This window comes from Falco cherrug, chromosome W (genome assembly GCF_023634085.1).
Source record: "Falco cherrug isolate bFalChe1 chromosome W, bFalChe1.pri, whole genome shotgun sequence".
NCBI classification, from domain to species: Eukaryota; Metazoa; Chordata; class Aves; order Falconiformes; family Falconidae; genus Falco; species Falco cherrug.
Genome location: NC_073719.1, coordinates 9,727,356 through 9,742,521, shown reverse-complemented (window position 1 = coordinate 9,742,521; position 15,166 = coordinate 9,727,356). Strand labels below are relative to the sequence as shown.

Here is a 15,166-nt window from a genome sequence, read left to right as displayed (position 1 = left end):
TTAACCCCTCTATTGACACAAATTGCTGGACCATTTCTTACACTTCTTCCCCTAGTTTATATACCAAGCATTATGTCATATGGTATGGAATATCCCTTTGGCTAGTTTGGGTCACCTGTCCTGGCTGTGTCCCCTCACAATTTCCCATGCACCTCCAGCCTTCTCACTGGCAGGCCCCAAGAAACTGACAAGTCCTTGACTTAGTATAAACATTACCCAGCGACAACCAAAAACATCAGTGTCCTATCAACACTGATCTCACACCAAATCCAAAACACAGCACTGCATGAGCTACTAAAAAGAAAATTAACTCTATCCCAGCTGAAACCAGGACAAAGACCAAATCCTATTTTAGTCATCTAAGTAATTTCAGTCAAGCTAATAATTAAGACAGAATGAGGAGAGATTAACTTCCTGTAATTGGCAAAGTGCAAAATCAAAAAGAATAGGTTTCATTTGACAAATTTGGGTTAACCACTCTAAGTGTCAGCCTCACATCTGCTTATGGTTAGAGCACGATTTTGAATCCGTATCTGAAAAAGGGAGCTGAAAAGTAAAATAAGCTAGTTTTCTTAAACATTAAAAATCAAATTAAAGAAAACATGACAAACTAAACTTCTTGTCCCATCAGTAGAGCTACACCCTGTTGTACTAAGAAATGTGAAATACAAAGCTTCTTCTCACTCTTCCCAAATTTAAGGATGCTACAATCACCATTAAAAGGAAGGCATTCAGAATTTAAAAATTAAATTGCCTTTTTTTGTTTTGCAATATTGCCCATCACTGGTAAATAGAAACAGACTACGAAACGTATGCTTTAAATAACAAATATACTGCTATGTCTTAAATATATATTATTTTTCTGCCTATGGAATCTCAAAAAGAAGAGTAACAAAAGTTTAAAAAAATTTTAAAAGTCACTTCAAACTGTGCTGGGAAACCATGTAACCTTTAACTCTCAAACATCTAATTAATTATACACCCAAGGATTAAGATTCAAGCTTCTGAAACTTTCCCTCTCCCTAATTGCAATTGTATACTTTATGTCCTGTTTATCCTCAGAATATATGCAACATTTCTCATTCCTATTTCTTTAAAATACAAGACAGGATAAAACACCCAGGAAGCAGATACATTCTGATCCTCCCCAAAACTGATATGTGGGCAGTTTTAAATATGATAAAGAAACTGTCTGCTTATACATATATTGAAATAAAAATTGCACTGGTAGCATAAGATGACAACATTAGATTTAAATAAAACAGGAGATTAAACTGGTTTACAGTGTTACATTTGGTTCCCACACTGCAGATTACCAGATTACACTCTGTTACTAGGTAACCTTGCTCTCCAGTAAACTGACTGAGTTCACACTGGAGTTCCAGCCTGTCCAGTACAGCAGCACAGAAACAGCAGCCATGCCCTGGCCATCTACCAGCCCAGGTGCATCACCATTGCTCTTACCAAAATATTCCCGGGCAGAGCACAGCAAGATGATAAGCAGTACAGCAAGCAGCAAAAGCAAGAAGCAGCCACTAACGTGTACTAGACTAATATAGTGAGGCAAGAAAGCACCATGGTAAGCACAGAAACCTGCCCTTTAATAGCTAAACAGCAATAACAGCTACAAATTTGATCTAGCACACTCCAATCAAATCTGTTATCTCAAACCCTTCACGCTCCACATTGGGCACCAAAAAGGATGGGCAAGAGGTTGGGAGGGGACATAGTCAAGACAGATGACCCAACTGAACATATTCCATTTCATATGACATCATGCTCAGCAATAAGTGCTTGGGGAAAGGAGAAGGTATTTGGGACATTCGTGGTTATGGCATTTGTCTCCTCAAGCAACATTATATGTGCTGAGGCCCTGTTTCCCAGGAAGTGGTTAAGCATCTGCCTGCTGATGGGAAGTAGTGAATTAATTCCTCTTTTTGCTTTGCTTGCACACACAGCTTTGGCTTTTCTTATTAAACTATTATCTTGATCCCTCTATTTTCTCCCCATTCTGTAGAAGAGGGGAGCAAGCAAGAGGTTGAGTGGGTGTTGACCAGGGTAAACCCACCACAATAATACATTTATGAAAGTTAAACTGATTATTCAAGATACAAAGCTACAGTACTTAGGAAGAAATTCCCCCTGTGAGTAGATGCTTAACACAGGGTTTCTTGCACATTCCTGTATGGCATCTGTTAACATCTATCACCTCAGACGGCATACTGGGTTAGTTGAACCACAGGTCTGTTCTGGTGAGAAAGTACCAGCACTCTATGACCTACCAACCAACAAATGTTCGTCATTTACATCATAAAAAATAAAACATTTTATAAAAGCATCACAAATTTATTTTTCCTGTAACCATATACACACTCAGAAGTACTATGTTGTAGGGGAAAAGCTTGTGAATTTGCTTCTAATCTTTTAATTAGACGCAAACAGAGCAAATACAAGAATTGCAAAGCTATTAGTGTTGGAACTATTTTGACACATCATCATAAAGGCATTCCAAAAATAACCCCCAAAACTCTAGTGTTAAGCAATCTTAATTTCAATTACACTATTAATATACTCCCAGAATTGTGCTGATGTTTGCTGAAAGTTATTTCCATTACCAATAGTGAATTCAACATTTATTGAAGTCTAAGTTTTTACATTTGTCTAAATAGTTTATGAATTCTATGTGAAATATTATTAGTTTTGTGATTATCAGTCAACTAAAAATAGTTAATCCTTCTTGAACTGATGGGTTCCTATAAAAGCATCAAGATTTATGTTCAGACATTTCCAATAGTCTTTAAAATGTTTCAGCATCTGTCTTTAGCATTTAGCTAACAGTCTCAAAGGCCTAAATTAACCCAGCATTCACATCTATCACAAAGAGTGGAATAAAAGTAGACTTCAAGCACCTCAGAGATCTGCTTGCAAGAGTCCCATGGAATATCGCCCTAGAGATAAGAGGGGTCCAGGAGAGTTGGTTTGTATTCAAGGATCACATTCTCCAAATTCAAGAAAGGTCCATTCCAACAAGTAGGAAAGCAAGGAAAGGTAGCAGGAGGCCTGCATGGATGAGCAAGGAGCTCCTGATTGAACTCACACATAAAAAGGAAGTGTACAAAAGGTAGAAGCAGGGGCAGGGTACTAATCCTGAATGTAGGGTGCAAGCAGACTTTGTTACAGTAACCCAGGATAGTTCACCTTCCCCATCTGAGTATGTAGAATCCCAACCACATCTTATCTCATTACCACAATAACTTTTGATAGTTTGCTTCCCCCTCATTTGCATATACCCTTTCACAGTCACCAATGTGAAGACCAGCTGTGGATCTCAGAATGCAGACAACAGCACCTGCATTACATCAACAAGTTTGCTAATGAGCAAAACAGGACATTGCATATGTATCATATGTTAATCAGCACAAGTTTTATTATCCACCCCTGTGGTGCTTTCTCTTGAGCTTCACTCCAGAGCAGTGTTCCACTGTGTTGGGTCCCTATTTGATTAGTGTTGATGTCCTGAGGCTTCCACCGTGGTAACACTATGCTTTCATTAAAGCCAAAGTTTTTACTTGCTGTGTGTTGTGCTGCAGGAGCGGGCTGGAAACTAGGACCATGCGTGGCAATCAGCTGAGGGGAATGTGCTCGAGCTTGTCTAGACAACAATTAACATGATGAGACATGTTTACAGAGCACAGGGGAGTGGGAGACGGATGGCGCCAAGGATGGCGCCAAGGAAAGGTAACACCTTGCTGTTAATTGATGGCAAATAACCACCAATCAGGGATTGCCTAGTATGCAATGCTTAGCTTCAAGAACCAATTAGTTTAAAACGCGCAGCTTCTGAAAGTGTATAGAAACTTGCGCTTCTGTACAATAAATCGACATTTGCTTGCATCAAGCTGCGTCCCGTCTCTTCATTCGCCGCAAATTGGTGACCCCGACGTGATGCGTTTAAGGATCTGACGTGAAGGGCTCTCGAATCGCCTATCTGAGCGACATGCAGCGAGTCCCACAGAACTTTGAATGATCTGCTGAAAGGAAGCAGGAGCCGGCCTGAAATCCCTCCGGAGTTGAGAGGTGAGCTGTGGGAAATCCGTAACGGGGAATCAGGCTTCGTCCCCAGAAAGAGACGTATATTGTAAGAAACTATGGACTAGGGTATTGTTTATTAAGATTTATGTTAAGCCCAATGTAAAGATTAGGCAACAAAAGATAAGATAACCGCCAGGTGTCCAGGATGCCGCTTGTGAAAGATAAGATAACCGCCAGGTGTCCAGGATGCCGCTTGTGCATATGAATGAAGGGTCAACACCTCCACTACTTCATGAACAGGAAAGTAAAAAAAAGGTATAAAAAGGGACTGTTTGAACTGCTCAGGACGGCAGTTGGCGGAGCGCAGACTCCCCTGTCGTCCAGCGCTGGTTTTGCTCATATTCTACTTGCTATAATTAATAAAAAATTTAATTGGATTATGATCTATTGTGGTCTCAATTTATAACAATTCTGGTGCTGTGACTTGGATAAGGAACGGTGGTGGGCTTTGGTCCTCCGGGGAGGCGCCCCGCGACATTTCGCGGCCCCGCGACCAACAGCTTACTCCAACCTTACCGACGAACCTAAATTCTAGAATAATGAGCAAAGGAGAAACCGGTAAAATCCCATAAAAATTCTGTGCACGGGAGTCCGGACGAAGACGCAGGACGCGTAAGTATATTGCGAATTTGTTCGCGGGTTTGCCGTTCGGGCGGGATTGGGTTTCCTGGAATATAACGAGTGAGTGTATGTTTGTGGATATTCCAGAAGATGGGGGCGAAGGGCAGCAAGCCTTCGACTCCCATGGGAAGGGTACCCATTGTACCTAAGAATACCCCTCTGGCATATATCTTAGACAATTGGAGATATTTCCCTGGAACTCTAGGGAAAGATAAGCAGAAGATGATAGAATATTGTACTAAGATATGGGGAGGGAAGAAAATTTCTAAAAATGTCTTTTGGCCAGTCTATGGGTCAGAAGAAGATTGGGTAAGACAGCAATTAAACCTCTGGGTTAATAATAAAAAACCCCTTAACCCGGAGGAGACTCAATATGCGGAAGTGTGGCTAGAAAGACCGGGAGCTAGACTTTACCCACCGAATGAAATAAAAACTAAACAAAAGAAAAAGCAGGAAGAGTTGGACGAAACCCTTCTAACCCCCCCTCCTTACATTCCTCCTCCTGCTCCCGCAGAGGTCCCCAGAGCGCCCACTCCCCCACCAGAGTCGGAACAAGGGTCTCCCCCTCTTCCTAGACGCATAACTAGAAGTCAGAAAGGGGCAGCTCAGATGTACCCCCTAAGGGAAATACCCATGGGGGGACCTCAACCTGTGATCGGATATATTTCCGTACCCCTAAACTCGGCTGACCTACGAGATTTTAAAAGAATTGAGATGGGAAACTTAATTGAGGACCCACTCGGAGTGGCAGAAAGATTAAATCAATTTTTTTGGACCAAACCTTTATACTTGGGATGAGATGTAATCTATCCTTGGTCAATTATTTACTACCGAGGAAAGAGATATGATGACGAGCAGGAATGAGACTGTGGGATGCTCAGCATGCCTAGGAACCCCAAGCAGATATTAAATGGCCACTCCAAAGACCTAATTGGGATAATCAGGATCCAGTGCATAGAACTCATATGCAGGACCTGAGAACTATAGTAATTCAGGGGATTAGGGAAGCAGTACCCCGTGGCCAGAATATCAATAAAGCATTTAATGAAATGCAAAAGAAAGATGAAAGCCCTACTGAGTGGCTGGAACGACTGAGGAAAGCCCTTCAGCTGTACTCTGGGGTAAATCCAGACGACCCTTTAGGGTAAGCGCTCCTAAGAACTCAGTTTGTGGCAAATAGGAGAGTCAGGGGCTCTATATCTTAGGGGACCGGAGTCATCATGAGCCCTTGATAAAATTAAAAATAGGTCCCCATAAACAAGAGTTCACCTTTTTAGTAGACACTGGGGCTGAAAAATCAACTATTAAGCAAATACCTGAGGGATGTAAAGTTTCCCCTGAAAAAGTACAAGTAATTGGGGCAAAAGGAGAACCCTTTAAAGTAAGCAAAATCAAAAATGTGGTATTCGAAACTGAAAATAAATTTGGAATGGGTGAACTCTTGCTCGTCCCTGAAGCAGAATTTAATCTGTTAGGACGAGATTTAATTGTTGAATTGCAATTAGAAATTAAAATAAAAAATCAAGAGCTAACAGTGATATGGAGAAATAGTGTGAAATGGCGACAATGGACATCGATTGTGATTGTATATGTCTGCTCAAGGAATGTGGGTATGGTGACTGGTCATGGGTGCGATGTCTGGTCACATAGGCACACAGCTCTGAGGAGACAACTACAGTTTTGAGGAGACGCCTGCCCTTCTTCCTCTAACAAAGGGGCTATTTAAAAGAGAATGAGAAAAGGATGAGAGATATTCCAATGCTATCTAGAGGGAGGGAGTGCTAAGTCTCCTTGCTGGAGAAGATCGGATGGTCACAAGGACATGAATCACCTACAAACCTGCAAGACCACCACATTCCAGGCAAAGGACTGATAAGCTAATTAACATACAAAAAAAAGAGGAAGCTAAAAACTTCCTTTAGGTTGTTTTAAGAATTGGGGAGTTCCTGGAATGTAACAACTGAAATAGCGCTCTGTGTCTTGTTTGTTCTATGTGTTGTCTTGTTATATGTTCAAAACTCGGAGTTATGAAATGTATGTTGAAAAATATTAACATTCTGGTAATTCGTGGCAAATAGCGGAAAACTTAACACTCTGCTTAAGACCAGGAAAAATTGGTTTTTGTTTATTGTTTGGTTTTTGACAATTGTTCATTGAAATGCATACTTTGTGAACTGTTAGTGTTCCTAAGAGTTTGTACATAAGTGCACGGTACCGTATAACATACTGCTTGTGTGACTGCGGGCTGCCCGGAGAGTGTGAATGGTGTGATTGAGATGCGCATTTTGATTTTCCGTGTATAGCTTAATTATTTTGACTGAGTGTGAGTGCAAGAGTGCTTGAGACAGGCGTTTGAGTGCAAAACGAGTAAGAAGCTCTATCCGCGTTTCTGACCTTGGGTGGCTAAGGCGGCCGGAAAAAAAAAAAAAAAAAAAAACCAAAAAAACAAAAAACCCAAAGTAATTCAAATTGCAAAATGGGAAATGGAAGGAGTAAGCCCTGTGAAAAATCGCCCTTGGGTTGTATATTAAAACATTGGAGTGATATTTTAGGACATGGTGGTACCGAAAATAGAAGGAAATTGGTTAAATATTGTAATCAGTGGTGGCCTTTGTATAAATTGGAGAGTGATGCAAAATGGCCTCAGGAGGGAGGAACGTTAGATTATAACACTCTCCTGCAATTAATGTTGTTTCTGAGGAGAGAGGGAAAATGGGACGAAGTATCATATGCAGACATGTTCTTTGTCCTCCAGGACAAACCCGAGTGGCAAAAGGACTGCGGCTTAGTACCCCCTCGGGATCCTATGGTACTAGCACTAGAAAGAGTGTGGGATTAACATCACCTGATCTTTGATTGTGGCTCTAGAAAAGGATAGGAAAAAACTGAGACCTAAACTAGAAAGGTATTCTTGTTGAAATTTTTGTGTTAAAAAGTTCAGGTTGCGGTTCCTTCTGTGGAGCAACCAGAATGAAACACGTTGTAAGATATAAAAACTTGTACTGATGTATGTAAAACCTGAGGCGTGTGTGTGTGTGTGTAAGTGTTGGGGTGAGTTTGTACAAACCCCCGTACCCCCTCGAAGGTGCGACTGAATCATGCTGGGATGCATGGCAGGATGTTTTCTGTTTGCCTGCGAAGGCCTGATATGTAAGAACACAGACTTAAAGCAACAAGTAGCAGATTTGCATTCAGGGTCAGAAAGAGTTAAAACAGAAGTGCTGCTGCAGAGGCAGGCTTGTGTAACCTGCAGAGCAGGAAGAGCATCTCCTGCCCCGAACCCTTCTGCTGGGGAGGAGGAGGGGGTTGCTGTTGCTGACGATTGAGCAGAAGGACCTGAATGTCACCCCAATTGCTGCAGCATTTGCAGTACAACAGGACCGGTAACGGCCCCTCTAGGGCAGGGAATGGGTATGAGGTGGAATTTCAGTGAATACAAAACCAACTTACTTGTTAAACTTCAGTAAAAAATAAATAAATAAATAAATTTGTTACAGTTGTGGGAGCTGCTGGCCACCAGGAAAACATCCTGAAACCTTTAAAGTACAAAGTAAAAAAAAAAAAAAAAACAAAAAAAACAAAACAAATAAGAATGCCAAATTCACTAAAATCTTTCTTGGCATAAGATTTATTAGAACATCTAGACGTTTAAAGAAGGGAGAAATGAAATTAAAAGTTAAATACGATCAAGTAATTGAAATATTGAGCTTATCTTTAATTCAACAGAAAAGAGGAAAAGAGGACCTCCCTGAAGTAAAAGAAATTTTTAACCAGGTGTATCTGAAAATAAATTCCAGGAAAGGTGAAAAATGCTTTACCTGTTACAGCAAAAATGATAAGGGGGAGGCTTGCCCAGTTCAGATAAAAACAATATCCCTTGGTCAGCAAGGCTGTGGGGATATTGGCAGAAAAAGTGAAGTGAAATAAAATACACTCTGTAGTAGTTCTACTAATGTAAATCTGTGTGTTTTGCCATGACAGTGACTTGTTATGGGATGTGCAGATGAAACCGCATTGACAATGAAGTACAAGGAATAAGGTTGGTCAGGTGCCTCCTACCATAGTCAAGGGCAAGACTGGGTTGGCCTCGGTGTTTGCCACCAAGAAGAATCTTGAGCTCCGCTGCTGGCTGCAACCCAGTAGGCGTTGAGCGGTGGGAACATATGCCATGCCAGACCTTGATGTGACGAATGGCCCCCTCTGTTATAAGAGGGTCATCCAGGAAGGAAGAACATAAGGTGGCCCATAGAGGCACTGATTTGGAAATTGGAAACCGCCTGGCCGACCATGAGGCCAGACGAGTAACAGAGGAGGTAGGAAAGGAGGAATTATCCTTAATACCAGACGATAAAATCCAAACTGTAAGTACAGATCAAGAGCCAAACTATTCTAAAGAAAACTTAAAGGTAATTCAGGACATGAATTATAAAATAAAATTAAGTAAATGGACTTATTTAAGGGATGGTTGTATAGTGGTACCATCCAATTTAATATGGACCACAGCCCTATTATTAATAAGACGCATTGGGGAGCTGATACTTTATATAAAAGTCTAAATCAGAAATTGAAAGGGCAAAACTTGTATACTGTAATGAAACAGGTGACTCAGCAATGTGAAATGTGTTTACGCAATAATCCCAATACAGCAAATAAAATAAAACTAGGGAACATTAGCAGAGGGAATGTTCTAGGGCAACATTGGCAGATCGATTTCTCGGAACTTCCTTGAAAAGGGGGGTATCGATATTTGTTGGTACTAGCAGATACCTTTTCAGGTTGGCCAGAAGCCTTCCCGTGCAGAACTGCTAAAGCCCGGGAAGTGACCAAAATACTACTCCAAGAGATAATACCTAGGTTTGGAGTCCCAGCAGTAATGTCCTTGGATAGAGGACCACATTTTGTGTCCAGAATAGTGCAACAGATCAGCCACCATCTAGGAATAGATTGGCAATTACATACCCCATACCGACCACAATCAAGTGCCCAGGTGGAAAAGATGAATCATCTAATCAAACAACAGATTGTCAAGTTAGGCCAAGAAACAAATCTAACTTGGCCCCAGTCTTTGCCATTAGCTCTTACACGAATACGAACTAGACCAAGAGCAAAAGAGGGGCTTAGCCCATTTGAAATTTTATATGGACAACCCTATGGGGTACAAAAGGGGACGTCTTCACAGATTGGTGAAGAAACAATGACTTCCTATATGGTGGCACTAAACAAACAATTAACAAGAATTGAGAAGCATGTGATGGGAACACGCAGTAGGGGTCTGGATGGACCTGTTCACGATATACAACCAGGAGACTATGTATACGTTAAGTGTTTTGCAGATAAAACCCTGGAACCGCAGTGGACCGGACCTTTTCAAGTCCTACTCACCACCTACACTGCAATCAAGGTTGAGGGACAGAATTCTTGGATTCACCATACCCGGATTAAGAAAGCCCCTGCAACTTCGTGGAAAGTAACCCCAGATAAAAAAGAACTGAAACTCAAATTTACTCGGACAAATGGGAACAATGTGGGTGGCAATTAAAGCTGCAAAGTGGGAAGCCTATGTAAACAGGCAGAAAGCCCGAAGCAGCCGTTCTCCTGAAGAATTCCCTTGCTGCCGAGAAGATGGTATACCCCGTGGCTCGAAGCAACCGAGTCGACGGGCAAGGCAGAGGAGGAACAAACTGTGGAGAAAAGAACCAGAACAATGGGACACTAAAGCAACAATGGCCGAACTTCCCCAGGACTGGAGTAGTCCAGGACACCATGTCTGAACTCCGGAAAAGGTTAGATCAACGTAAGAAAGATCGTGAGGCGGGCAGGTCATGGTATGAAAACTGGTTTAATATCTCACCTTGGCTAACCACTTTGTTGTCTGCTTTAGCAGGACCACTTATTATGTTGATTCTGGGACTTATATTTGGGCCTTGTATATTACGCTACACTTTATTAGAGAACGGTTTGACATAGCTAAATTGCTTATTTTAACTACGAGGTCTAGGGCAAAATATAAGAGTGTATCTATTAATGAGGATGAAGATTGTTGTGAATGCGTTATGCCACGTGAGAACTATGCCTATTGTAATTGTGAGGTATTACCTTGTGAGTGTTATGATAAATGTTGGGATTGTGGAAAAAGGTTTGTTTGCAGTGCCGAGAATGAAAGCAGCATCTAATAAACAATAATAGGATAAAAAGAAAAAAAAAAAAAAAGGGGGGGGGGATTGTAAGAAACTATGGACTAGGGTATTGTTTATTAAGATTTATGTTAAGCCCAATGTAAAGATTAGGCAACAAAAGATAAGATAACCGCCAGGTGTCCAGGATGCGGCTTGTGAAAGATAAGATAACCACCAGGTGTCCAGGATGGGGCTTGAGAAAGATAAGATAACCGCCAGGTGTCCAGGATGCCGCTTGTGCATATGAATGAAGGGTGAACACCTCCACTACTTCATGAACAGGAAAGTAAAAAAAAGGTATAAAAAGGGACTGTTTGAACTGCTCAGGACGGCAGTTGGCGGAGCGCAGACTCCCCTGTCGTCCAGCGCTGGTTTTGCTCATATTCTACTTGCTATAATCAATAAAAATTTTAATTGGATTATGATCTATTGTGGTCTCAATTTATAACATGTTTGCAAGGGCCCTGCAGAACATGGCAAACCTGGTACTAGCTGTTCAAAAACAAAAAGGGGAAATTGTAAAATTGTACGGAACAGAGACAGTGGGTTATTTTGACACTGATAATATTTCTCAGTTGGTTTTTTATTTGTTCTATTAGTTATACCTGGTTTTTACTCGTTCGGTTTCAAAGGTTCTTTTTGTGCAACAGGAAGGGGGAGATGCAGGAGCGGGCTGGAAACTAGGACCATGCGTGGCAATCAGCTGAGGGGAATGTGCTCGAGCTTGTCTAGACAACAATTAACATGATGAGGCATGTTTACAGAGCACAGGGGAGTGGGGGACGGATGGCGCCAAGGATGGCGCCAAGGAAAGGTAACACCTTGCTGTTAATTGCTGGTAGTTAACCACCAATCAGGGATTGCCTAGTATGCAAGGCTTAGCCTCAAGAACTAATCTGTTTAAAACGCGCAGCTTCTGAAAGTGTATATAAACTCGTGCTTCTGTACAATAAATTGACATTTGCTTGCATCAAGCTGCATCCCGTCTCTTCATTCGCCACATTGTGCCTCATCCCTGAGGGATCCACATCTGCTTTTCACTCATAACAGAAATGCTATCTGATCTTGCAGGATGGAGTTACAAAAGCCAAGGCCAACTTGAAGATTAATCTGGCAAGGGGTGTGAAGGACAACTAGAAAGGATTCTACAAGTACATAAACAGCAAAAAGAAGACTAGGGAAAAAGTGTGCCAGTTGTTGAATAGAACAGGGTAACTGGTGACAAGGGACATGGAAAAGGTCAAGGTACTCAATACATTCTTTGCCTTTTACTGACAAGACTGGCCTTCAGGAATCCCAGGCCCCTGAGACCAGAGAGAAAACATGGAGTAAGGAAGATTTACCCTCAGTGGAGGAGGATCAGTTCAGGGAGCATTTAAATAGACTGGACATATATAACTCCATAGGGCTTGATGGGTTGCACCCACAATGGCTGAGGGAGCTGACTGATGTCATGGTGAGGCCACTCTCATTAGTCTTTGAATGGTCATGGTGATTGGGAGAGGTTCCTGAACACTGGAAGAAAGTAAATGTCACTCCTATCTTCAAAAAGGGCAAGAATGAAGATCTAAAGAACTACAAGCCTGTCAGCCTCACCTCAGTTCCTGTGAAGGTGATGGAGAAAATCCAGCTGCAAATTGTTTCCAGACACATGAAGGCCAAGAAGGTGATCAGGAGTAGTCAGCATGGATTTGCAAAATGCTTAACCAACTTGATAGCCTTCTACAATGAGGTGACTAGCTTGGTGGATGAGGGGAGAGCAGTGAGTGTTGTTTACCTTGACTTTAGTAAGGCTTCTGACACTGTCTCATATAAAATCATTATAGACAACTGACAAAGTACAAATTAGATAAGTGGACAGTGAGGTGGTGTTGTGATTTAACTCCAGCTGGCAACTAAATACCATGGCAGCCACTCCATTCCCCAACATACACACACCCCTCCCTCCCATGGGATGGGGAGCAGAATAGGGGAAAAAGGGAAACCTCATGGGCTGAGATAAGAACAATTAAATAATTGAAATAAAGTAAAATATTAAAATAATTATAATAAAAACAATTGTATTGAAAAGGAGAGAGAAAGAGAGGAATAAAACCCAAGGGAAAAAAAAACAAGTGATGCACAGTACAATTGCTCACCACCCACTGACTGATGCCCAACCAGTCCCCCAGCAGTGATCAGTGGCCCCTGGCCAACTCCCCCCAGTTTATATACTGAGCATGACATTCTATGATATGGAATACCTCTTTAGCTAGTTTGGGTCACCTGTCCTGGCTTTGATCCCTCCTGGCTTCTTGTGCACCTGCTCACTGGCAGAGCATGAGAAACTGAAAAGTCCTTGACATAGGGTAAGCACTACTTAGCAACAACTAAAACATCAGTGTGTTATCAACATTATTCTCATACTAAATCCAAAATACAGCATCGTACCAGCTACGGAGAAGAAAAAATAACTCTATCCTAGCTGAAACTAGGACAGGTGGACTGAAAACTGGCTGAATGTCCAGGGTTGTGAGCAGTGGCACAAAGTTCATTCAGTTAGAGGCAAGTCAGAAGTGGTGTATGCCAGGGGTCAATACTGGAGTAAATAGTTTAACATATTCATTGATGACCTAGATGCTGGGACACCCTCAGTTAAGTTCACAGACAATACAAAACTGGGAGAAGTGGCTGATATGCCAGAGGGTCATGCTGCCATCCAGAGGGACCTCAACAATCTGGAAAATTGGGCAGAGAGGAATCTCATTAAGTTCAAAAAAGGGAAATGTCAAGTCCTGCCCCTGGGGAAGAATAACCCCAGGCACAGGTACATGCTGGGGGCCAACTGGCTAGAAAGTAGCTCTGCAGAGAAGGACCCTGGGGTTCTGGTGGACAATAAGTTAACCATAAGGCAACAATGTGCTCTTGTAAGAAGGAAGGCCTGTAGAGGAATGAAGGCAGTAGGTTAATTAGCATTGATAACATGCAGCTGTGGCAAATTTGTCTCCCCCTTGAGGCAGCCTCAAAAAGTACCTTTCCAACACTTTGCCATATCCGAATACTGAAAACCTTTTTCACCATAACTAGCAAATCATACTTCTTACACCACACTAGCAGAATTCTTATTGCTGTTTTGTCATATTTTACACCTCTTTTCCAATATATTCATAAGCATTGAAAATACAGAATTTGTCTCCCTGACCACATTTAATTGTTCTAGTAAGTCTAAGACTAATCTCCATGTTGTTAGCGATGTTGCAATTTTATCACCCCTCGAGGTGAGCTCAAAGAGAAATTTTCCAGCATTTTGCCATGTCTGAAAACCAAAGACATTTTTTGTCTTAACTAGCACATTATTTACTTCACACCATCCTAGCAAAGTTTTTATTGTGTTCTTGTTATACTTTATATTTCTTTTTCAAATATATCTATAAGCATTGTTAAAGGGGAATTTTCTTCTTCTGTACCCATATCAATTAGTCCTCATCTACATCAAGTACCAAAAGTTCCAATTTGAGTTAAGATAGACAACAAATATTGCAATACACCCATATCATTTAGTTGAAATAGACAAGCTCTCACAGTGTCTATTATGTGTTACAGGTTCTCCCACTTGTCTCAGGTATGTTGGGCACCAGTTATAGTCAAAGTCCAACTCAGTCAGCCTCACACAGAGCACCAAATGTTACAGCACAATCAAATTAGTAGACTGCAAAAAAGATCTACCATCAGTCATATTCTACTGTCTGCGCTGTATTACCTTCCCCCACACCCCCAACACTCCCTCCTCCTCCACCACCACCACCACCACAACACTACTCCCTCCTCCCTCCTCCACCACACTACTCCTTCCTCCTCCACCACCACCCCCACCCTACTCCCTCTTCCTCCTCCTTCTCCAGCACCACACTACTCCCCTCCTCCTTCTCCTCCACCACCACCACCACTACCCTCCTACTCCCTCCTCCTCCTCCTCCTCCACCACCACACTAATCCCTCCTCCTCCACCACCACCCCCACACTACTCCCTCCACCACCACCACCACCACCACCCTACTCCCTCCTCCACCACACTACTCCCTCCTCCTCCACCACCCCCACGACAATACTCCCTCCTCCTCCACCCCCCCCACACTCCCTCATCCTCCACCCCCCCACTCCCTCCTCCTCCACCAAGCCCCCCCTCTTCCTCCACCACCACCACCACCGCACTACTCCCTACTCCCTCCTCCTCCTCCTCCTCCACCACCACACTACTCCCTCCTCCTCCACCTCCACCACCACCACCACACTGCTCC

The 15,166-nt window shown here is 42.3% G+C and overlaps 1 protein-coding gene across 6 annotated transcripts in view; it reads right to left on the bottom strand.

The window, feature by feature from the left end:
* LOC129734574 (polycomb group RING finger protein 3-like) overlaps nucleotides 1–15,166 on the bottom strand; it is a 150,291-nt gene that overhangs the window by 41,145 nt on the left and 93,980 nt on the right. The window lies entirely within an intron of this gene.